The following is a 24,091-nucleotide window of genomic DNA, read 5'->3' on the forward strand; positions in this document are numbered from 1 at the left end:
CCCTGGAAAAGGGGAATCAAATTAATATTCACAACTCAAGGAGAGGTACTGCCTTAACAGAGCATACTCACAGCTCCATATTAGAGACACCATCGCTGAAACCCGTGGTTAAACTGTGAGGGCAATATATAACCAAACTGGGACCCCAATCTCTGTAATCAATGGATGGACAATCCAGATCTCAATTCCACTTAATTCTAAACACTCGATTCCAGTCCTCCTCAGGCCCTGTCCCCATTCACCCCTGGGACCTTCCAAGAGCAGTCCCTCATCTGCTGAGCCACGCTCTAAGGACTCCATCAGAAATCCAGTAGAAGACTAGAAAGAGAAAAAAATTTAGAGAAAGAGTCGGGCGACCAATGGGCACAGTGCTCTGAGCTCTCTGATGTGTGGCTTTACTATTTGGCTTCAGGATCTGGGAGATAAGCCTCCCAGACCTCTCCCCTCACCCTGACTTTCACTAAACTGAGCCCAAGTCCCCAACCTTTCCACCTTCACCAGTCATCAAAGCTCAGAAGGCCTAATCATCCAAAAGCAGTACTTTCAAGGTGAATAAAAGCGAGATATACATATTACACTACTTTACACTGTATTAGATTTACCCAGGCCACCTCCCCAAGAGGGGGAAATGACAGAGAATAATAAATATTTTTGACTGTAGGTAAAAGCATGGCTGATGCACACGATAGTAAAAATCATGAATTCTAGAATCGGATCTGGACTCAAATCAAGGCCCTTGCATTTATAAACTGTGTGATCTCTAACAGGTCGCTCAACCCCTCTGAGCTTCCCACTCTGTGAAATGAGTGTTCTAGTCAAGTATACATAACTTGGGACTTATTCATTAATCTACAAGTTGTTTTCCTCAGCGGGCTGGGGTGAAAGGAGGAAAATTATGAGTCCCCTGTAAACTAGAAGTACTCAAATTCCAGAAGCAGAGAAAGAGCAACAGGGCAGGCACATCGGTCAGCCACCCCCCCCCCCCCGCCCCATATGTATCTTCTGCAGCAGGAGGTGTGTCTCACTCACAAGCCCTCTCAGGCCACCCTTGCAGACAACGAATACTGCAGAAATGCTCTAGGCATCTGGTTTTCAAACTTTTTTTAGCAGCAGAATCCCAGACCCCAATATAGAGAATAAAGATAAAAGGCAAGATGTTCTTGGAGAAGCAGATTCTAAGATTAACTGATCTGCAGCCCTGGAAAAATCTTGCAAACTAAAATTGTACTGTAATGTAGAAAGGGGGGAAGGAAGGAGAGAAAGGAGGCAGAGGGAGTCAACAGAGGAGAGTGGGGACAAGAAATTAGCTGTGTAATAGGATTGAGACCTGTCATGGGATGGCACCTCGCTCACGTGACAAAACCAACAATCTCAGGCACCTACCTCAGACAGTACTCGCCTCACAGGGGGGTCAAAATGACAAGGCAGGGGCATCGCTGAGATATACTCTAGAATAATTTCTCCAATAAAAACTTCACCACACCGAAGAAAAGAACATCAGGCCAATTCTGCCAGTTCGAAAGCTTGTCTCCATTAGGAATGCATTAACAACCCATTCAAGTACAGAATGTGGCTTGCCAGTATGGCAGGTCAGAAAATACGTGCTCCTAAGAAAATAATATATATGGCAACTGTCTGACAAAATGATCTAATAGCGCACCATGGAGGGGCCTCCAGAAAGCATGACCACAACAGGAATATTCCTTCCACCAACCACAGAAAGTTTGAATTATGTGAATTAAGACAGCAAAATGTTTTCACAAGCATTCCTACCAGTTAGAAGCAAACTCCACTTTCCAACCTGAATCCTACTGTTTGGGAATGACTGTTTAGCATCAGTGACTTCCCAGGATAAGGTGACAAGACAGTAAGTAGTAAGGGGTAGATCAGGAGCCCTGGAGTGAGAGTTCCGAGTTCAGTCCCCACTCCAGCACTTGCTAGCTCTGTGCTGTTGATTAGATGATACATGTCATTTTGATAAATGTAGTTAAAACACGCAATAAATACTAGCCCTCTCCTAATGCCAAGCTTCCACCTCTAACCCTAACTCCCAAGTAAAACAGATTCAAGCATTTTGCAAAACCATTATTGGGCAAGCACCACTTAAATCCAGGACAGGATCACCTCTGTGTTTGTGTAGACTGGTATTTAAAAATCAAGTCTGTGGCCATGTCATGCCCGTGGTCCTTACTTTCCCAAGAGCCTTTTCACGGACTGCCCAGCACGAAAAAAATTCTATTCATCCTTCAAAACTCAGCTCCATGCCTCTCTCAACAAAAATTAACAACCCTTTCACTATTTCATGTTGCTTGTACGTTTATGATAGTACTTACTTTGTTCTGCTTCGGATTACAGTTGTGTTATGGTTCTGTCCCCCAACTCCAAAGAAAAGATTATTCAAAAGTGAGATTTCTGTCTCTCTCATCTCTCAAACCTTCCAGGCCTGGCACACTGCCTTGTGCAGAAGAGGTCAAGAAATCTTTCAATATATGGGTGGATAGAGAAGAAATCCGTTCCAGACTATCCCGATGCCACATAAAATGCATTATTATAACAATTCCCGAGTGAGAACATGGTAGGCGAACCAACAAAACCATAAGGAGGAAAGGCAAAGAATATAGACCAATAGGGAGACTATCCCACATCTAATACCAGCACGCTGAGCAGAAGCAGGAACACTGGCCTTGAACCTAAGCGGTATACACCTGATTCTAGTGTGGACTTCAGACGATTCTTTCCCCTCTATGGACCTCGGTTTCTCCATGTCGACTTCTACCTGTTACCCCATTAGACACACAGAGAGACACAATTAGATGGTGGCACGGAAGGCGCCACGGAGGTAAAGTGCTATGTATTCCCCAGGGTCCAGTGTTATTTTTCTAAATGACTTTGTTTTTTATAGTAAGCTGTTTGTGACTTTTCAAAAAGAAAAGTCCAGAGGAAGAGAAATGAAACAGATTGTACAGAATTTTTAAAAATAAAACAAAATCAAGAGGAAGTGGGTCCCTCTCACAGGTTTCTCATTAAACCAATAGTCAAATTTTAGTAATCACTTTGTGTTATGGTTTCCATTACAGACGAGAGCATATTAAACCTACGACATCATCAAAGAGAAACTATAGGCCCCACTGCAACTAGATTCTACCCCCAGAGCTCCCCAGACAGCGAGGCCGTGTCTTTCCCAACTACCATCTGTGGCCCTGGGTTCCCTCAGGTACCTGCCTGCATGAACGGAAGGGGCACCGCTGAAAGCAAGCTGACGCTCAAGAGCCAACACTTTGCCAGAAAAGGACCCACGCCTTCTGAGGGGCCACAGCACCCGGGTACCTGACAAACGCAATCCTGATGTAGATTTATATTAAAAACCCTGGGATAAGAGAGTTCTTCCAGACTGAAGGCTTTAGAAAAGGAATGTGCACGGCTGCCGATGGTGCCAGGCCTAAAGCTGATCGCAAGTAACCGGAAACTGAAAACGGGGTCGGAGGGAGAGTAGGGAGGACAGAGGAGCTGCAGGGCTCTCTGCGGTAGTCGAGCACATTCAGTTGTCGCTGAGGGCTCTGGGAGCGGAGGTCCGTTTCTCTGTCCTAATCTCTGATTCCCACCCTTTGTAGTGGGGCAGTGAATAGAGACAATCACTTTTGGTGACCACCACTTGTTTACACCCTTTCTGTTCTCCAAGCAGGTCCCGAAGGACCCGGGGTGGACTGGAATTCTGGTGTTAGAACATTCTAGTATTCCAAGAGTCAGTGTGATGCTGCTCGGGAACACTGTCTTTGGAGTCATAACTGCATTGGAGTCCTGATTATTATAGACAAGGGGTCACTCAACTTCTCTTGCCCACCCATCATGAGCAGGCTTTCTTCCTCCCTTTGGGTTCAGTTATCATGAAACAGAGATCATAGGACCTGCATCTTTTGTGCAAGAAAAACACTCCTGGTCCAAGTCACGGACTGTCCTCCTCACCTGAGCCAGCCACACCCTAAAGCCACACTGTTACTACACTAGGGGGAACCGAGTGAAGGCATCTCTGTGTGGTACAATGTGGTACAACAGAAAAGACAGCTACACAGCCCAGCACACAAACACATACAAAGAAGAAAGTATAATAAATTATAACTCCCCGCTTCCTGTGGGGGCGGGAGGCAGCAATTTCACCCTGTCTGAATTTTTCCTCATTCTGAGAGGCTTTCATTTGGCCCTTCATTCATTCACCCCTCTCAACACTGTCTTACTGAGGTGGTGCCCTGAGAACGCCGCTGCAAACAAGCCACAACCTCCCACCCGCAAACGACTGTACCCTCTAGAGGGTGGTAAACACCAGGCTGGAAACAGCAAGTACCACTTTTTGAGCCCTACTATGTACCAGATATATACTAGGTGCCTTAAATATCCCACGGAATCCTTAAAACCACCCAGTTGAAGAAAGTGTCAGTAAGCCCATTTTACAGATGAAGAAATTGAGGCCAAAAGGTTACATAATTTACCCACGGCCAGCTATGCACACAGACAAGCACACAATGTTTTATCTGTTCATCGAATTTTAAATTCCATGCGAGCCCCAGGCCCTGCCACATAACCTGCTTGCAGGGAACCTGGTTTTCAGAATGGTGCCAGTAACGTACAGGGCACACTGCGGGTGCCTCTCCAGCCACTCATCGCTCCCCACGCCCTGCCCCACCCCGCCCCACCTGCGAGAGGGAACACGCTGCTCCTGCGAGCCTTTTCAGTTCTTCACCACCGTGATCATCCTCAAAGGCTGAAATGCCCCAAGCTCTGTCTACCATTGGAGACCAAATGGAATTTCACTGGTACAGCTCATGAAAGGAAAAGAAAACCATCACCTGCAGGCAGAGAGGAGCCAAAGACATTTCTACTTCAAAGAGAAAAAGGTCTCAAGCTTTGAAGCATTGCTCTCAGTGGCCGATAATCAAGAAACGAGAGTAGATCCCTTAGAAATTTTTCTTTAATATTCCACGCGAAACCAAAACCAGACACAAGCACAACCTCCAGTTTAGAAACAAACACAAATTTGCACAGACTTATTTAACTGCCTTCAAAATATGCCTACCACTGTTTTATAGACCAAAATAAAACTCCAGGAGGAAATGTGGGAAAGAAGCAGCGTAAAGAGGGCTATGGACCCTCACCCAAGACCTTCCTCCTAGTTGGGACCACAGGAACTATTTTATGTCTCTTTTTAGACACTTATGGCCGAGTTGCCAGATCGCAGAAGGCCTTGTCTCTCCCAAATGGCATGTTTCTGCCGGGCATCTGAAAGCTTTACAGTAAATGGTGACTCATCTATTGCAGCCACCATAGGTACCGCTAATGTAATAAGCCAGTTTGTTCCATCCACATGAAAGAGAAACTCTGGGTGCAGGGCTGCGAGCTTGACTCAAACTGCGACCCCTGTTCACCGCCACTCATCAGCATTTAGCTGAAACTCAAACTGTAATTACCCAGCTCTTAGGGACCGAGGGCAGGAAGAAGGGGGGTTTCTAAGGAAGGGTCACATCCATAAACACAGAAGTGTCACTTCTCATCAAGTTAAGTCTTCTCATGAGGCCACTTATTCAATAAATATTTAGGGAGCACCTACCACGTGCCAGATTCATGGAGGCAAATAAACAAACATGGCAACTATCCTCATGGATCTCCTGAATTCTGCACCAGCTGCTTTACACACGTTTTCTCATTTGATTTATTACATTCTCACTTAGGATGTGGACACTGAGGCTGAGGGCTTAGAGCAGAGTCACATGGCTAATTAAATGGAGAGCCAGGATTCAAATCCTCTTCCACGGCACCCAAATACCAAGTTATCTTGCAGTAAGAAGAGACGGCCAAGATCTAGTCCTGTCTCAAGGAGCTCAAGCCTAGTGGAGCTCGTGCACGATAAAGACAGTTTGGGGGTGCGCACACAGAGAAAAGCTCACGAGACTGACACAATGAATCTCAGCTGGGGTAGATTCTAGACATCTCAAGAGAAAGCCATGGGTGGAGAGGGTGAATAAGGCCCAAAGCAGGTAGGTAGAGGCAAGACCTATACTGAGTTGAACAGTGTCCCCCCAAAATTCATGACAATCAGGGACGTCAGAATATGACCTTATTAAAAAAATAGGGTCTTTGGAGATGCAATTAGTTAAAATAAGATCATACTCATCTTATGCCCACCCTAATCCAGTGACTGGTGCCCTAATAAAGAGAGAAAACAGACAGACAGACAGACACACACACACACACACACACACTCTCTCTCTCTCTCTCTCTCTCTCTCTCTCTCTCTCTCTCAAGCACATATACATAGGGAGAAGGCCATGTGACAACAGAGGCAGATTGGAGTGGTACGTCTACAAGCCAAGGAATGTCAAGGATTGCTGGTAGCAACCAGAAGCTAGGAGAGAGGCACGGAGCAGATTCACACTCGGAGCCTTTGGAGGAAACAAAGTCTACCAAACCTTTGATTTCGAACTTCTAGCCTCCAGAACTGTGAGAGAATACATTTCTGTTATTTTAAGTTACCAGGCTTTAGGGACTTTGATTCACAGCCCTAATTGGTTAATACAAGCCCTGCTCCCGACAGGTCTTACATATTGGGTTAGGGAGTTTGGACTCCACCCTACAGACTCCAAAACAGCAGAGTGGGATACTTTCAGGGTGGGGCTGTTTTATAAAAATCACTCTGGAGCTTAGGCCTTTCAAATCTGTAGACTCCAGTCCTATGCCCGTTAGTGTCCTCCAGGACTCCACCTTCCATATGCCTCTGCCCCCCCACACTCATGCACACCTGTGGCTTCCAGTACCAGAATTTGCAGATGACGCCCAACTTCTGCCAAGACATTATTCTGGCCAGACGCTCCACCTGCTGTTCTCAAAGGTTTCTCAACCTCAACGTGTCCCCAGGTGAGCTCAGCTCCACATCTTTCCCTTCCCCCTAATGCTTCTGTCGTGTTCCTCCCTACCTCTGTTGGTGGTACTGCCGAACATCCCACCATTGCCCTAAAATTGGGGCACCCTGTCTCTCCTGCACACCTCCACATCCAGGAAGTCACCAACTGTGTCCATTCTACCCCTACCTTTTCACCTCTATGACCAGAGCACAATTCTACCTCTTTTCCCTCTGGATTTCTCTGTGACTGCGTCATGGGTTTTCATTCCTCTAGGAGGATTTCCCCCATACCAATCCAGCCATCCTGAATACCACCGCCAAGGTGAACTGGGGGAAACAGAGCTCCCAGAAAACCTGGCCTCCCTGCACCCAGCCTGAAGGCTTCTGGCCGATTCACCAGCATTTACTCGGCCAGGAGCCCCACCCGATCTCATTTCCCTATCCTCCCTGCCCAGCAAGATATTCCCCTCCGGCCTCTTGATCCTACCCTCTAACTGTTCTCTTGGCTAATTCCTCCTTCCTGTCCTCGCTAAGCAATCCCAGAATCAAAGGCCCCAAGAGTCAGCACAGCCCCTTAGGACTGCCTGCTTTCTCTGACTTGTAGCTCTCTCGCAGAGCTTTCTTTGGACTCATCACAAGTGAGTTCAACTTGCAGTGTTCAGAGCCGCCTCTTGCCTGAGGGCATTGAACACAGCGAGTTGGAGGGTCACTAAAGCGTTTACATATTTACCCATTCCCTGGGCTAAAGCCAGAAAATAGGTCCCTACCCCAGGAGGCTGGATAGTGCCTGAGGTTGCAGCCACTGCTTACAGCTGTGCTCCAAAGCTCTGGGTATCTATCATCTTCTTTAATCTTCACAATAACCCTACTAATTCAGTGCTGCTGTCACAGCCACTTCACAAACAAAAGACTGAGGTGTTGACGGGGTTAATTAAGTACCTTGACTCAAAGTCTAAGGTTAGGAAGGAAAAATGTTGCGATTAAGGACCACCCCAGCTATATCCCAGTTCGCTAACTGGGAGGGGGCAGGAAATTTGGCTTGCTCAGACCCTACTGCCACCAGGCCCAGCACACACTGCCCGCTGTATGTTTGCTCACGGATCAGGACAGGGTTTCAACCTGTGGAGACTTCTCTAAGTCTTGATTTCCTTATCCGAAAAATGAAAATAACCAACCTTAAGTGAGATAACGTATGTAAAACTACACAACGAAATGCCTGATGTATGGAAGGTGCTTAATAAAGGTCAGCTGCCCTAAATTGAAAATAGGGGCAGAGAGAGAGGAGCATCTGCCTTCACATCTGCCTACGTGAGGTAAAAAGTGTTACTGACCCACTAGACAGCAAATCCACAACACAGAAACACCACCATTTCCGAGAGGCACCAATCCTTCATGACCGCTAAAATAATAATGGCTGCTATCACGTGTGGAAGACTCACTAAGTGATATTTTCCATGCCCAACTCCAAAAACGTTAGTCCTGCCACATCGCTCGGAGGCGAGCTGATTTCCCCATTCTACAGGGGGGAAACTGAGGCTCAGAAAAGTTCATTAACTTGGTCTCAGTCACGGAGGCTGGCAGTTGAAAAGCTGGAACTGACTCCAGGTGACTGACTCCAGGTCCCATATCCTAATCAATGTCACCCCAAAATCAGTCTGACCCTGTTCATGACCCTCACGTCAAAAGTTTCCTGCCCTCCTTCTCCCTCGTCTCCTCTACCCATCTCCTCACTCAGAGAGAGAAGCTGAACTCTGGCCAGTGTCCACGACTCATCTTCTTGAGATGGCGTGTGGTACAGAAGCAGCAGCACAGGAGAGGAGGCAAAAGGACTCTGTCCTGGGCCCAAGACAGCCGAGGAAGGAGACCTCTTCGGTCCCTGAATAGCTCAGTGCCCTCTCACCTCACACGTGGCTAGAAGGCTCACATAAGGTAACAGACATGGATGTGTTCAATACATACTACAGGACTACACAAATCCATCTCAGGCCTTCCAGAACCTTCTTCCTCAAATAACACCTCCCTCTCGGACATTCTGCCTCTTAACCCGGTCGCTAGCCTCTTGCCCTAAATGGACCCAAATTCCCTCATCCTAAAAAGACCATCCCTGACCTGGCTGTCCTCTCATGACTTTCTTCTGTAGGGATTCTGGTAATCGCCCCCTCTGGGCTGTTACAGCTCCCCAGAGGAAGGGACAATAATTGAGATCGCCTTGTACTCCCTATGGGATCCAGCATTGTGCCTTTTTTGACATGTATTCGGGGAAAACCTTGACAAACAGTAACTGAAGGCACAGAGAACATTTAAGTCCAACATCCTATGTAATACTTAAACTAACTAGGGAGACGAAGAGTTTTTTCACAATGAGGAAACTGGGGCTCAGGTCAAGAAAGTCAAGGTCACCCAGCTCCCAAGTACAGAAGCTCAACATTAGAATTATTAGTTAGACCCCAAAGTGTCCCAAACACATCAGAGAAGTGGCCAGCTTCCTTCCTTTCCTGCTTTGTCCACAAGCAAGTCTTCTAAAGCAGTTCACCTACTTGGTCAATCTGAATCCGATCACCAAAATGTTCTGTTTCAGTCTCTTCCTCTTGGGCCACATCTCCCATTCCAAATGGAAGGGCACATATTGGTTTCATGTTTCCTGGGGGCTATAGTGCCTTCTCAGAGTTAGTTGCAAAGGCTCTGTGGGCTTATTTGAGGATGTGTTTGTCCGCCTCCCCATTCTGCGGCCACACTTAAAGTGGGCCTGCTGCAGAACTACAGACATTCTGCCGAGGACGAGAGCAAAAAAACGATGGGCAGCAAGGGCCTGCAGCGCTCTGCAAAGCGGTTAATAAAGAGTGTTTGCTCGGAAGTCAGGAACTCCCGGGGTCTAATTTGTGGGTCTCCATTACCTCCTTCTGGGGTGGAGACAAAGAAACTGGGGAAGATATGTGACTTGCCCCAAACCACATGGCAACTTAGTGACTCAAATCCAGCCTGGTGCTGTCTCTCCACCACAACACGTTGCCCATGTTTCCTTTTTACTACCAGAATTTCCCCCTTTCTTCTTTTAAAAACCTGCATTACATACCAACAACAATTTGACAGAGGGGGGAAAAACAAACAATCGAAAACACATCGAATAAGCTCTGTACTTTTCCAGATTCTTATCGACATGTGCGCAAAGATTTTTACCTGGTCGCCACAGGTAAGCTAGCCCATGTTCTTTCTCCACTTAACTTTATTCTATATATCTATATGTGGGTAGGCATTCCACTGTATTGTTGTCACAGGGTTTACTGAATCATTCCCTAATTATGTACATTTGAATTATTTCCAATTTTTTCCCATCTTTGGATAAATTGGTTTTCTTCCCCTTCAGGATTTTTTCTGTAGGACTTATTCTCAGAAGCAGAAATACTGGTCAAAAGGTATGAACAATGTCACTGCTGTTGTAGTCCAAAGATGCCACACTCTCCAGAAGAACAGCTTCACTTTTCAGTAACGTAGTGATACCCTGGTCTCTTTCCCATGGCCCTCAACAATGGGCTTTATAAATTTGATCTATTTGTCACTAATAGGCCAACTGAAGTACCAAGTCAGAGCTGTTTTAACTTACATATCTTTTGTGTTTAGGAAGCTGAACAGTTTTGCACACCTCAGTTTATTATCTGGACTTCATATGAAATGATCTGTTCCAATACGGTTTGAATATTTGCCTTAAAGATCTTTATCAGTTCTGACAGTCTAACCCACCATTTTATCACAAAATATCTCCCCCTTCTATTACTTTCCCCTTTAGCACAATTTCTATTATTATTATTATTATTATTATTATTATTATTATTATCATCTACTTTACGGAGTCACACCCAGCTGTAAACATGTCACTGTGAGAGCCCCACCCAAACCCCCAGACCACACAGTCCATGATGAAATGACTGGGTACATGGGTATTATTTTTATTTTACAGATTTCAGTCCTTTATATAGTTGAACCATCCCATTTTGTCAGTGATCATTTTCATGAAATTTTCACAAACATGGTTGCTCTCCTCAGTGAGGATAAATATTCCATCTTCTTTCTCTGAGTTTGGGTTTTTAAAACTAAGTTTATAATACATTAGAATTTATAACGTATGATGTGACATAAATCTAAGTTTATTTTGTCCATATTGTTATCTAGTTTTTCCCAAGAGCCATTTATTTAAAATCATTTCTTTCACTATTGTTTGCATTTCCAAATTTGCCATATACGAATGTCTTCCACTTATTTAGATCTATTTTATTGTACTGATCTCCCCTTTTTCTGTTTTATGTTAATACTGTACAGTTTTAATAACAATTGCTTACCTTGCCTTGTTTGCTTAGAGGAACCTCCTGCTAAAAGATTTTCAAAACATATTTCAGTATGCTTGTCCATCAATTTTTCCTGATTATTATCATCATTGTATAAAGGATTTCATTGAAATTTTAACTACCAGAGTGTGAAATCTAGGCAAAAACCTCGGGATATTGACCCTTCAATGCTTTAACTTCTGATCAGAAGCAGCCATGTAGGATTTTGTAATTTTCTTTGAATAGAAATTGTGTCATTTGCAAACAGTGATATTTTTATCTCTTCCTTCCCTATACCAATCCCTCTAGTTTCTTTTTGTTCCTATATTGTTATGACAAGCATCTGTTAAACTATGTTAAATAAGATTCGCGATAAGGGACATTTTGGGTTAGTTCCTGTTTTGGGGGGCACACTTCTAGTATTTCTCCACTCAGTATCTGCAGCCCCCAGGGAAGGCTGGGTACGTGATTATATACAAGTAGCATCTTTATATACAAGTAGCATATTTAAGGGTAAATCTGCTCAACACCTATTTTTAGATTTACGATGCTTTATAATGAATGTATAATTATTTCCTATATTTTTCTACATCTACTGAAACCAATTTCATTCATTCATCAAATGTTTGTTAAGCATTGGTTATATTTCAGGCACTGTGCTAATATTCAATGTTCTGATTTTTTATGGTTTATTTCTATTAAGATTAGTCTCTTTGTATTGAACCAGACATGTATTCCTGAAATAAGCCCTGCTTGGCAATTTTTCAAGATTCATTTTCCAAGAGTCTAAGTAACTATAACATTCATCTGGAAAAATTAATAGACAAGAATATTGAGATATCAACCTCCAAGAACCAGTTCAAATGCCACCTATTCCGAGAAGCCTCCCAAACCTCACTTTCTAAAAGTAGAGTTCTCAGCTCCTTCCTCTGGGCTCCCACAGTTCTCCTTCCCTTCATTACCACATTTATCTCAGGGACTGCAATACAATCATATTTACGTGTGTCTGCCCCCGAGCCCCTGACTCTATCACTCACTGCCCTGAGGACAGAAGCATGGGTGGATCACCAGCACTAGGCACCATGACTACTGGATGGGAATTGCTTAATAAATATTTCCTAAGTATTCAGGTCATTCATCTATTTATTTCATAGATGACTTTAGAAGCTGTATTTTTAAGTGAAATTGATGTGTAAAATCCTTGGGATCAGCAGGGCATGGACAAGCCCATCCAATTCCAGGTACACACTAAGGAGCTATGGTCGTAGGGCAGGACTCCTGTCCAAGGAGACACTGAAGATTTCCAGCTAGAGCCTGGGCTCACAGTGACATCAGGGAAGGAGGCAGCATCAGATGAAGTTATGAATGGCCGCAAGAAATGAGCAAAGCTCTGTAACAGAGGTGACCCTCTGTTACACAGGTATCAGGACATCTATGGAAGGTTAACAAAGTTACCCAGCTGGCTGAATGAGGCAAGACTCCAAACCCTGGAAGTAGGACTAGTCATGCTAGTTACTGGTTATCAACACATGCTATGCACCAGATATCTTACACAATTATCTCTCCAACGACCTTGTAAGGTATATGCTATAGTTCTCACCACACACATAAAGAAACTGAGGCCAGTCAGGTTATGTAATTTACCCACAGTCACAGTCAGTAAGTGGATGAGCTGGGATTCAGACTGATGTCTTCCTACCACACCTTGCTATCTCTAGCAGAGGGCTAGGACAGGGTCTCAGTCCCCACACAGAACCCAGATATCAGACATGTTAGCAGAACAGGAACCAACACAGAAGCCTCTTAGAAGAACTGAGACTTAGAGAAGGAAATGGGACACGGGAACAAGGCAGGAGTCCTGCCATGTCAAAGCCAGAACAGTGTCTGTCAAAGCCAGAACAGTGTCTGAGCCCAGAATCCTGGCCGGAAGGGATCTGAGTCTCCGCTTCCTCAGACAAGACGTGACTCTAAGAGCTGAGGGCAGGGCTGAGCTGCAGGAAGTAAACGGTTGGGGGCGGGAGGGGGAGGAGGTGGGAAGGCTTGGCCTCACCCGGGATGATGCAGACTGGGTCTGGGTAGGTAAGCCCCTCTCAGCAACAGAGACTGCAAAGGGAACCAGTGTCTAGCCAAGCAGGCCCTCCACTGCCACAGGCAACACCACCTGCATTCAGAATGAGTGCTCATGGAACGTGGAGAATCTGACTTTGAACAAACAGCTGAAAACCTTGGCCTTTGGTTTCCTTCCCTGTAAAGTGTACAGATGGCCTCTGCACATCCTTTGGATCCTGTTCCTCATCTTGGGAGTCTTCACCTTAGCAGCACCCTTTAAAATCAGGGGTCCTATGATGTACACAGAGGCTTCAGGATACTTGAAGCCCATACAAGCAAAGGAAAAATTGGGGTTTTGGGTATGCGTGAATGGGGGTGGGCATATTTCTGGAGAGGAAGTCTATAGCTTCCATTATATTCCCGAAAGAATAAAAAAGTTCAGAACTGGCCTAAATATCAGCAAAACCAGTGGAGGCTGGACAGCGGTGCTAAGTCCAGGCAGTCAACTCAACCAACCAGATATGCCTGAAGCCATTCTGTAGCCACAAACTCTCCTCTACCCTCTCAGACTGCCTGGAAAATGTGTGGTCACAAATGAAGCCAGACAAAGTGACTGGTTGGGTCAGGACACCCCATTTTCACGACTAAAAGGAGAACAGTATGAATTTTACTGCAATAGTCAGAAGCATCATCTTTACACAGTTGATGGGTTAGCAAAATGCTGGACACTTGGAGACTTAGTGCCCAAGGTCAGAAGAGCAGGTGCCATCTCCACTACTTTCTGGTTCCCCAGGGGTTAGGCCTACCCGGAGCTGATTAGAAATGCAGAATCTGGGGCCTGCTGGCTCAGAATCTGCACCTCACAAGGGCACCAGCCCCCAGGTGATTCGTGTGCATCTTAAAGAAGCACTGCTGGACTTGTGCGGGCAAAATTTTAAAAAATGAAGGATAGCTCTTTCCATCTCTGGCTGCCACACGGAGAGGAGTTATCACTATGGCGGCACATCTGCCAGGGATGGTCCAGCTTCCTGATAAAGAGGAACAGCACGGAATCCGATAACCTGAAGGCCTGCAACTCCTTCCACTACAACGGGCTGATTCACTGCAAGACCATGGGCGTGGGGCTGGAGGCCGACCACAAAGGCGTGATGGTCGTCATGCAGCGGAGATCAGGCCAGCGAAAGCCAGCTACCTCCTACGTGCGGACCACCATCCACCCTCAGCAGCATCGAGCACATGATCCGCAAAAGCAGGTAGCACCTGGATCTGCGCATGGCCGCCATCCACAGGGCCAGTGCCATCCTGCGCAGCAAGAAGCCAGCGATGGTGAAGAGGAAGCGGCCCGCCGCACCAGGAGCGCCTGGACCGTCCCACACCCCTAGGCCCCCTCAGCCGCCAGCAATGAAGGCGTCAGCTGACCTTCCTCAACAACAACAACAACAAAAGATAAGAATGTGAGCAAAAGTCGGAAAGAGAACAAAAGCCAGACGCTTTCATTATTTTAGAAAAAATAATGAAATTACTAAGCCATGGGCTCAATTAATTTCAAAAGAATTAACTAGAAAAGTTAGAAAAGAAACAAAAAGCCCCAATGAATGAGCCATCGATACACTGTTTAAGGGATTTTAAGTGCAACCTTAAACAAATAACTAAAAAACAAAAAGATGTTACAAAAGCAAAAAGAAAGTTGAACTGATCAGTAAAAGAAGATGACTTAGAAAATGGCAAAAAACAAACAAACAAACAAACAAAACCATAAGGGAAAAGCTCCTGGGCTTAATGGGCTCTTTGGAAAGTCTTTCTATAATGTGTAAATATTTTTTAAATCACTTAAATAAATAAGTAAAACGTTCATCCTTTCCTTTTTACAAATTAAAGCTTGCAATTTAAAGCCGAAGCCTATAATACCACCCCAGTCCCCAAACGGCACTTCTGCCATGAGCTTGGTGCACATCATTCAGGCCTGTTTGGTATGAACACATAATTCCACCAAAAACATGATACTGTAGAAAATATGATACCATTTTATTTTTCAAAAATAAAATGGCATCACACTGTGCTTATCATTCTGCAATTTGCTTTTATCACTCAACATTACATTTTTGAGACCTATTCTTATCACAAAGCATCAATCTAATACATTCCTTTTTAACTACTCTTGTGGCATTTTTCCAACATTTTTGACTCAGCCCTGCAGTAAGAACTGTATTTTATGTTGTGACCCAGTTCACACTTGTGAATATGCAAAACTGAAACAAAAATCTCACTATTTACCCGCAACTATATGCAATGCACTCTGTTATTTTCTATGCTTTGTTTTACATTGTATCACAATCCATTAAATTGATTTATTGCCCCACTAATAGTCTGAACAGTCCAAGTTTTATTTAGCTCTTACTAAATAAATATTTATTCATCTATCCTATTCATGGATATTTACATTGTTGTCTTCAATTTTCCACTATTACAACCATGTTCAATAAACACTGTGCATGTATGTGAATGTTCCTCTAGGCAGATACCAGGAGTGGAACCAGAGTCCTAAGATACGGGCATTTATAATTTAGATAAATGTCACAAATTGCCTTCCAAAGCAGTTGTATCCATTTACTATTGCCAGCAACATACAAAAGCACCTTTTCTTTACAGCCTTACCAAGTCAGCACATTATCAATGTTTTGATCTTTTCCAATGTGATAGGTTACAAATGCCATTTTACTGTGCTTCTGATTTGCATGTTTTATTTTAAGAAAGTTTGTGAATCTTCTTTTTTTACAAGCCATCTACCCTTCTTTTCCTGTGAATTTGTTTGTCTTTTGATCGTTTTTCAAGTTAAGTCAATGATCCTTCCTGATTTCTAAGAGATCTCTGTGTATTAAAAAATTTAGTATCTTTATTATATATGCTGAACTATTTTTTTCCCAGATTATCACCTGTCTTTTGACTTTATAGTGTTTTTCTTATGCAGAAGTTCTCATTTTGATGTTGTCAACTGTAGCAATCTTTTATTTTATGTCTTTGGGATTTGCATCAAATTTAGGAGGGTCTCTCTGAGACTATAGAAAAATTCTTCTAATACTTTTATACTTTCATTCTTTACTTAAATCTTTGATCTATCTTTGACAGACTTATTTTGATCTAAGGCACAAAGTAGGGATCCTGCTCTCTGCACACATCCCTCCCCCATAAACAGCTATCTAGTTGTGAAGATACTATCTCTCCACATAAATGTGAAATTCTCTGCCTTTATCATAAATTACACACACAAAAACACACACATATTTATTGAGGGGCCTTCAATTTTATCAGTCTATTCAGTACTAAATTATCTTACTTAATCATTGTAGTTTTTTAAATGTATCTGTTAGAGCTAGACTGTCCTTTTCCTTTTTCATAATTTTTTATTAAAGTTCACATTAATTGTTCCATATGAACTCAGAATCAGCTTTTCTACCATCAAAATAGTCTTACTGGAACTTTTATTGTGATCTCATTTTAAATGTAAAGAAGAAGTGATATTTTCATAACACTGAAAGCTAGCCAGGGTTGTATTATCTTTCTGTTTAAGTCTTTTATGCCACTTTGTACAGTGAAGTTACATATAATTTTTATTAAGCTTATAACTAGGTATTTTATCTTTTGTTGCTTACATGAGATTTTTTTTCTTCCATCATACTTTCTAGTTGGATATTGTTTATGTGTGGGAGAGCTTCTGATTTTTGTGCATTATTTGTATACCCAACTTCCTTAATGAATCCTCTAATTGTTTGTCTTTTAGTTTTCCCTTCTACTAGTTTTCATACCTCTTGTGTCTTTCTCTTATCTAATCATATTAGCTTATCCCTCCAAAACAAGACTATATAATTATGGTGCTTAATCATGATTTTAAGGGGAATGCATCTAGTACTATTTCAATGTTAAGTAAAATTTGGCTACCGGCTTGACAAAGATGTATTTTCTAATGATGAGGAGGTATCTAATTATTCCTACGTTATGAATTTTTATTATAAACAGATACCTATTTCTTCATAAAACTTTTTGGCATCTTATTTTTTTCTTTAGCTCCTTTAATATGGTGAATTTTACCAATAGAAACCCTAAAAGCAACCTGTCCTTGGATTCCTGTTCGGAAACCCACATGCCTATGGAGTGCTGATGGGCTGCTGGATTCTATTTGCTAAGTACGTTATTAGGATTTTGTATGGATATGCAAAACTCTGATCACTTTGTAGTTTTTTGTGCACATATTGTTCTTTTGTCACATTTACACTAGCTTCTTAAAAAGAATTTAAGCATTCCTTCTTTCTTTGCTCTAGAACAATTTAAATAGCACTAGAATTACCTATACTTTCAATATTTGAAAAAATTTACCTATGAAACTGTCTGGTCCTAAGACTATTTTAATAACTTTCTCAATTTCTTCTATGGTAATTGGTCTGTTTACCTTTTATTCTATTGTGGTGTCAATTTTTTTCTTTAATTTTTAAAGAACACATACATACTCTCATATTACATAAACTGTGTCTAAACTTAGAAAAAAAATCCTACCAGCATCACTGTAAGAAGTAAATATAGTCTCCACCCCAAAAGGCCTGGTTCCTAATTTCTACTCTTGCACCACCTTCCTCCTCCTTAAGTCCTCACCTTTTCTCACCACCAGATTCATGTACAAAGAAAATGGACAGGTTTGCAATAAACCAGAAACACACTAGTGCTCCTCCTCCACCTTCACCGCCAGCAAGGGAGGACTGTAGACAAAAGGCCCAACTCCTCCCACCTTCCTCAGTGGAGTCCATTCCAACTCTTCTGAGCCTCTTTCCAGAGTCCTCACCGATCCTACCCCATCTTTGAGGCCAGCATCCCACCACATGTGACTCACACCAACCCCTCGGCCTCCTGATGGAGAGACATCAAGGAATTCACAGGTGTTCATGACCAAGCACATGCCAGACGCCTGGGGTACCTGGCATGAAAGGGTCCTGCCCTCTAAAAGAGTGTTCTCTGAGTGATGGGTGAAGACCTGTCCATGAGTAACAACAAGGCCCAGAGGATTACGTACAAAATAGCACAGCAGAGAAAACCAAGAATTCAAAAGACAGAAAAATCTCTGGTCCACCAGGAAGGCAGTGAGAAAGATACTTGAAGCAAGGGACCCAAAGCCAGGCTGAAAGAGAATCAGTTCAGCATGCTGATGGTATGCAGTAGGATGCTGCCTGGCCAGGGAAGGGGGCAGATAAGCCTGGGCACTGGGGTACCTGGGAGCCCCAGTGAGAGGTCTGGACATGGCATAGCAGGCAACGGGAGCCACTGCGGGCTCCTGTGCAGGGAAGTAACAGGAAGAAAGTGGTGTTTTGGTCACACCCCCCCACATACTATGACGCCAGACTTGCATTCAAAGAAATGACTAGCTGTGCCAAGAACTCGGTGAGCTGTGAGGGAGGGCTTCGTAAACCACAACCCTATGCTGATGCCACAAGGGACGATGGACACACAGACACACAGACACACACACACACACACACACACACACGTACGCACACACGTCCAGGTTCTAATTAAAGACAGCAGGCTAGAATCATACCACAGCACTAGGGTTTAAATAGTTTATTGCACTACACAACAAAAACCACATTGCCACAAATCTCTAATTTCACGGGGCATCTGTGCTAGCCCAGCGCTTCTCTAAAGTGCACCCGGATCACCTGAGGATCTTGTTAAAAATGCAGATCCTGATTCTGCAACTGTGGGTTCTGCATTCATATCTAACAAGCTCCATGTTATGTAGGATGCCACTGATCTGAGGACCACATTTTGAGTAGATGATACTGAAGTTCTAAGTGAGCTTCAAGGCAGCAGATAATGGGCATTAATTACAGGCAGAAAGAGAGAGCTGAGGGATGTCTGGGGTCTACAGCAGAGCACCCAAACTAACCAACTCAGTTTCTATTAAAAAATTCACCACAGGGGTTCGGTAACAGACAGGCTCCCTCAAAGCCACTTGTAAATGGAAACCACCCCTGTATTTCACAACTACCATCTAATTGCTCTCCCTGTAACCTTTCACAGCAGTCCTAAGCCAGCTCTTTCAAGGGCTGATGCCACTAATCAAGTCATAAAGCCTTAAAGTGTCATATTATTAGTCTTGATAACAGACTAAAACAAACCCAACAACAATCCCATTTGCCTTGCCTCCAGCTGAGGCCATTAGTTAGGCTAACATTACACTCCCGGTCAAGGGGAAATGCATTTAGCCAGCGAGAATCTGCTATCCATGATGGACCAAGCAAAAGAAATTTATCAGTTCTTTTAAGATCTTCTGAAAAGATTCTGGAAATCGAACATGATCTGCCACAATCCTAGCAAGTTCTTTACCTACCTCCTTAGGTAATTTGGAAGCCCAGAAGAAGCTTCTGCCTCTCCCTACCCCCTCTGCCTCTCCCCTCCCCTCGAGTTGCCTCCTTAGGCACAGAGTGACCCACTTCGAATCGACCCCATCACAAACCGCAGCGCTCCTCAATATGGCTCCATTCTGCAATCAGATGGCCCGTGTTTCAAGCTGCATTCCTGTGCCACTTAGAAATGAGATGGGTGGTCCCCACCTCCATGTGACCAGCAAACTGCACACACACACAAAGCCATCAATTCAATGAATCAGTTGTCTAATATGTGCAGAACCTCAACACTCTAATATACTATGAGGATTCAGGAAACACAATCCTTGAACTTGAGAGTTTGTTGAAAGGAAATATTGTGTCCCATGATTATGCAGCAACCATACTTTAAGTTTCTCAGATGGCCAGCACCCACTAATCTTGAGAATTTCCTATACTAGTCACCTCAAGTTCTACAAGAGGAATGTGGCTACTGATGACTCTTCCATGAAGACTAGGCCATTGGCCCTGGAAAGAAATAAGCCTGAGGACATGTTCTGTTGGGGGTGAGTCGACGAAGCAATACCTGAGGAACAAGAATTAATCTGTTCTCCAATGGCCATGGGCAAATGACTCATCCAAGTTACATAGTGAGTTTTAAAACTGAGAGTGGAACTCGGGTCCCTCAACTTCCAGATCAAGGTTCTTCCAACTAAATCCCACTCCCTCACCTCCATTTTGAAAATCCCCTAAAAAATTAGAAAGTCTTCCACTTCTTTGTTCTTTATTTGCATCCTCCCCCTAACCTCAATCAACCTTTAGGACCCTCTTTCTCTTGGGGAAGCCACATAATTTAACCCCTCTGAGAGCTGGTCCAGCTCTCTGTGAGATGGGTCAAGGACAAAGCAAAGTCACATCCCTTTTCAGGACTTAGTTTCCTCTTCTCTAACAAGAAGAGGATAATGGAGATGACATCTAAGATCTTTTCCAGCTTTAAACAGAATCAATGAAAGCTTCTCTTTGCAGTTAGAAGGAAATAGGGGCTCTCCCTAGCCATGGAGGAGGATGGGCCATGAGGCAACTGATAAGAAGATCCAGTACAAAAAGAACCTGTCCACCAATCGCCTCCTGTGGTCCACACAGAGCTTCTCCAGCCCAGAGAAGAGGAAAAACGGCCAGCTGCCAGCTGTCTTCACAAATTTGCCAGGAAAAATTCTTAATTAAAATTCCTTGTTGCACTGCAGTATTATTTTCTTTTTAATGACTTTTTAAATTATAAAACTGATTTGTGTCCATTACAGAAAACAAAAAAAAATTTTTATCTTTAATAACTTTAAAAACATAAAAAACGTACATTCATTGCATAAAAATCAGACACTTATTAAAAGAAAATCCCAACTGTAAATAAATCTAATTCTATTTGTTAATTAAGTCACAACCCAATAGAGAATCAAAGAAACAAGATTTGGAATTGACCTTAGAGACGTACAGGTTGCATCCTGGGCAACACCACAGAACGTCAGGGAAAACAGTCAAGGATCCACGGTAATGACCCAGTCCAACCGCCCTCTTCCCACGGTCCCTAACAGGTGGCCCCTAGCCTCTGCTTGAACACTTTCTACTTTCCAGCCTTTTCCAGGCAGCCTGAACCATTTTGGGGAAGCTCCATCAATGGTTCTTCCTGCAGTAGAGGGTAATCATTCTATGCAAAGGCTTGTGAGAGACCTGGACTTGGGTTCAATTCCACACTCAGCCTCATATATGCTCCAGAACCCTAGGAAAGTCACTTAGCCTCTTTCGACTTGAATTTCCTCATCTCTAAGATGGGAACAATAATACTTGCATGAAAAGGGCCATCATGAGATTTAAATGAGAAAATGTGTAGAAGCCCCTAGCAAAGTGCCCAGCCCAGTGTAAGCGCTCAATAAACCAGAAGTAGTAGTATGAAATGGTAGCACACAACAATGGCTTTCCAACTTGTTCCACCTTACCCCTAACCAAAAAATTATACTTTATATCATGACTCAGTACATAAAATATCTGTATATTCCTTATAAATATATAAAACTGAACAAATATTTTCAAGAAACAATGCTGATCTATACACATCTGATCTACTCAAGATTTTTTTCCTATGCTATTCCTTCCTTTCTATTCTATTTCATTTTCTTAAATTGCTGGTCTTGATCACTCATTGACTGCACAACCCACTACTGGATTATAAATTGCAGTTTGAAAACACTGACTTATCTCCTCCTACAGCTTCGCCCTTCCAATTCTAGCTTTATCTTCTGGAACCACACAGAACAACTCTGCACCATTATCCACATGGTAAACTTTCAAGCATTCGAAGCATTCCCTGTTCTCTCAAGCTGTTGCTGTAGGCAATCTGGCTTCCCAATCCCGCCTCATCCACATTACCTCCACTGGACTCCGTCCTTCCTCTGCAAGCTTTCCTCTTTCACTCACTGCTGCCTAGGAGGGCCATGCTCACTTAGCAGGTGCTCTGCTCCTCTGGTGGCTTCTAAGTGCCCTCAGGTCAAGCAGCCTGACATGAGCATCTTTTTCAATCTTCTCCCCAGATGTGCTCTTCATTCCCAGAGGAACTCATCTTAGTTTCTTCCAGCCCATTCCAACTCCTCTCTGGTTCTTTCAAACTAAGGTGTTCCCTCTAGTTCCTACTCTGTCCTTCCACAAATGACATTAGGATGCCTCCAAGCCTATTGACGAGAAGAGCGAAAGTGAGGAAGAGTTTCAATATGTGTATTTGAGCCTGAATCTACCACCAGAAATTGCTCCCTTCTTACTCATCTCTGAACTAGCCCTGCCTGCTAAACCTGGAACCAAAGTGAGAGGCCTCATCACCCAGCCACTTCTGTCCCTTCATGGTGAAAGCAGCCCTGCAACAGGGAATCTCACACCTGGCTGCAAACAGAGCCCTTCAAGCTGAGATCTCCCAGCACCACCTCGCATGTGCAGGAAACGATAGATATCAGATACAGCCACGGTTTCCCATATCCTATCTGCGTTTGTGGTCATCAAAAAATTCATTCGTGGTAATAAAAAAATAAAATAAAATAAAATGCACCTAGTGACACTACTCTAATGGATAACGTTCTGCAATTTGGGTTTAAAAAATAAAGTTTCCAAAGCAGAAACAGGAAAGTCTACAATACCTTCAGATGTGAGTTGGCTCCTCCTCTCTCCCATCTCTACCATTGTACTTGGGGGATCTTATCGCAAACAGTCAAGAGAGTCTCTTCCATAGAAGGAAACGTCACACTCTCTCCGCCCAAATTTATGGTTTTGATATATATCTGTATCCGTAAATAATGTATGTAAAATTTTTTGTTGACTTTAAAATTTATTCAAAAGATATCATGTTGTATGGAACATTCAGGGTCTTGCTTTTTAAAATTCAACCTTAGAGTACACCAAGATTCACACATATGGCTGTATGTAGATGTGGCTCATTCACTTGCTGCTGTAAATAAACAGCCCATCAGATGCCACAATCCGTTCTCCAGTGATGAGTATTTGGATTTCCAGTTTTTTCCTGTTATCAACAATGCTACTATGAACCTTCTGAGTACACATCGCCTGGTGACTGACTACACAAATGAGTTTCCACGATTATTACGTACCTAGGAGGAGAAATGCTAGGTCATGCAGTATGTGCACGTACAACTTTACAAGACCAAAACTGTTTACCGAAGCACACAAGAGGCCATACAATCTGTGTCCTCTCCGACACTACTACAGTTTCTTAATGTCTGACAATCAAATGGGGATAAAATGGAATCTCACTGTGATTTGTATTCCCTGATTACTAATGGAATTAAGTATCTCATAAAAAGAGGCATCCTCTCCCAACCTAATGCCCCATACTTTTCTTTCACATCTCTTATCAGAGGCTATAATTAAACATATGTGGGATTATTTGATTAAAGCTCATTGCCAGGCCTGTTTTCTTCACCACTGTACACTGTACAATAGGCACAGAGCAGGTCCTCTGCGTATGTGTTGAATGAATGAATGCACAAATAGCTGAGTAAATGAGACTATCCAGTTAGTCTTCAGGCTCTTACCTGATTTTATTAAAAGCCTAGGCTCACGAGTCAGGGTCTAATCTTCCCAACTGAGTTATCAAATAAGAGGAGGGATGATGAGGTATAACCTCCAAACCTGGACTAAAGGGAAAGAAAGGTCCACAGAGGACAGAACCAAATCCAGTCTTGGTCCAGGACAATTCGTAGCACTGCCTTAGTAACAATAACAGTAAACCAACAACTGCTGTTGTGAACTGTGGGCCTAACATGGACCAAACATGTCACACCAAATAGTACCTATTATTTATATAGCGTGCTTATTATATGTCAAGCACTGCATTTATTACATGCTTACTGGATTACTCAACTGATCCTCATAACATTTCTACAGAATGGATATGACAGCCCCATTTT

At 43.3% G+C, this 24,091-nt stretch overlaps 1 protein-coding gene and 1 pseudogene across 29 annotated transcripts in view; one reads left to right on the forward strand and one right to left on the reverse strand.

Annotated features, from left to right (window-relative positions):
* The window catches only part of TRERF1 (transcriptional regulating factor 1), a 186,640-nt gene that overhangs the window by 138,766 nt on the left and 23,783 nt on the right, over positions 1-24,091 (reverse strand). The window lies entirely within an intron of this gene.
* LOC107501926 lies at positions 14,199-14,715 on the forward strand (annotated as a pseudogene).

This window comes from Rousettus aegyptiacus, unplaced genomic scaffold, assembly GCF_014176215.1.
Source record: "Rousettus aegyptiacus isolate mRouAeg1 unplaced genomic scaffold, mRouAeg1.p scaffold_m13_p_1, whole genome shotgun sequence".
In the NCBI taxonomy this organism is placed as follows: Eukaryota; Metazoa; Chordata; class Mammalia; order Chiroptera; family Pteropodidae; genus Rousettus; species Rousettus aegyptiacus.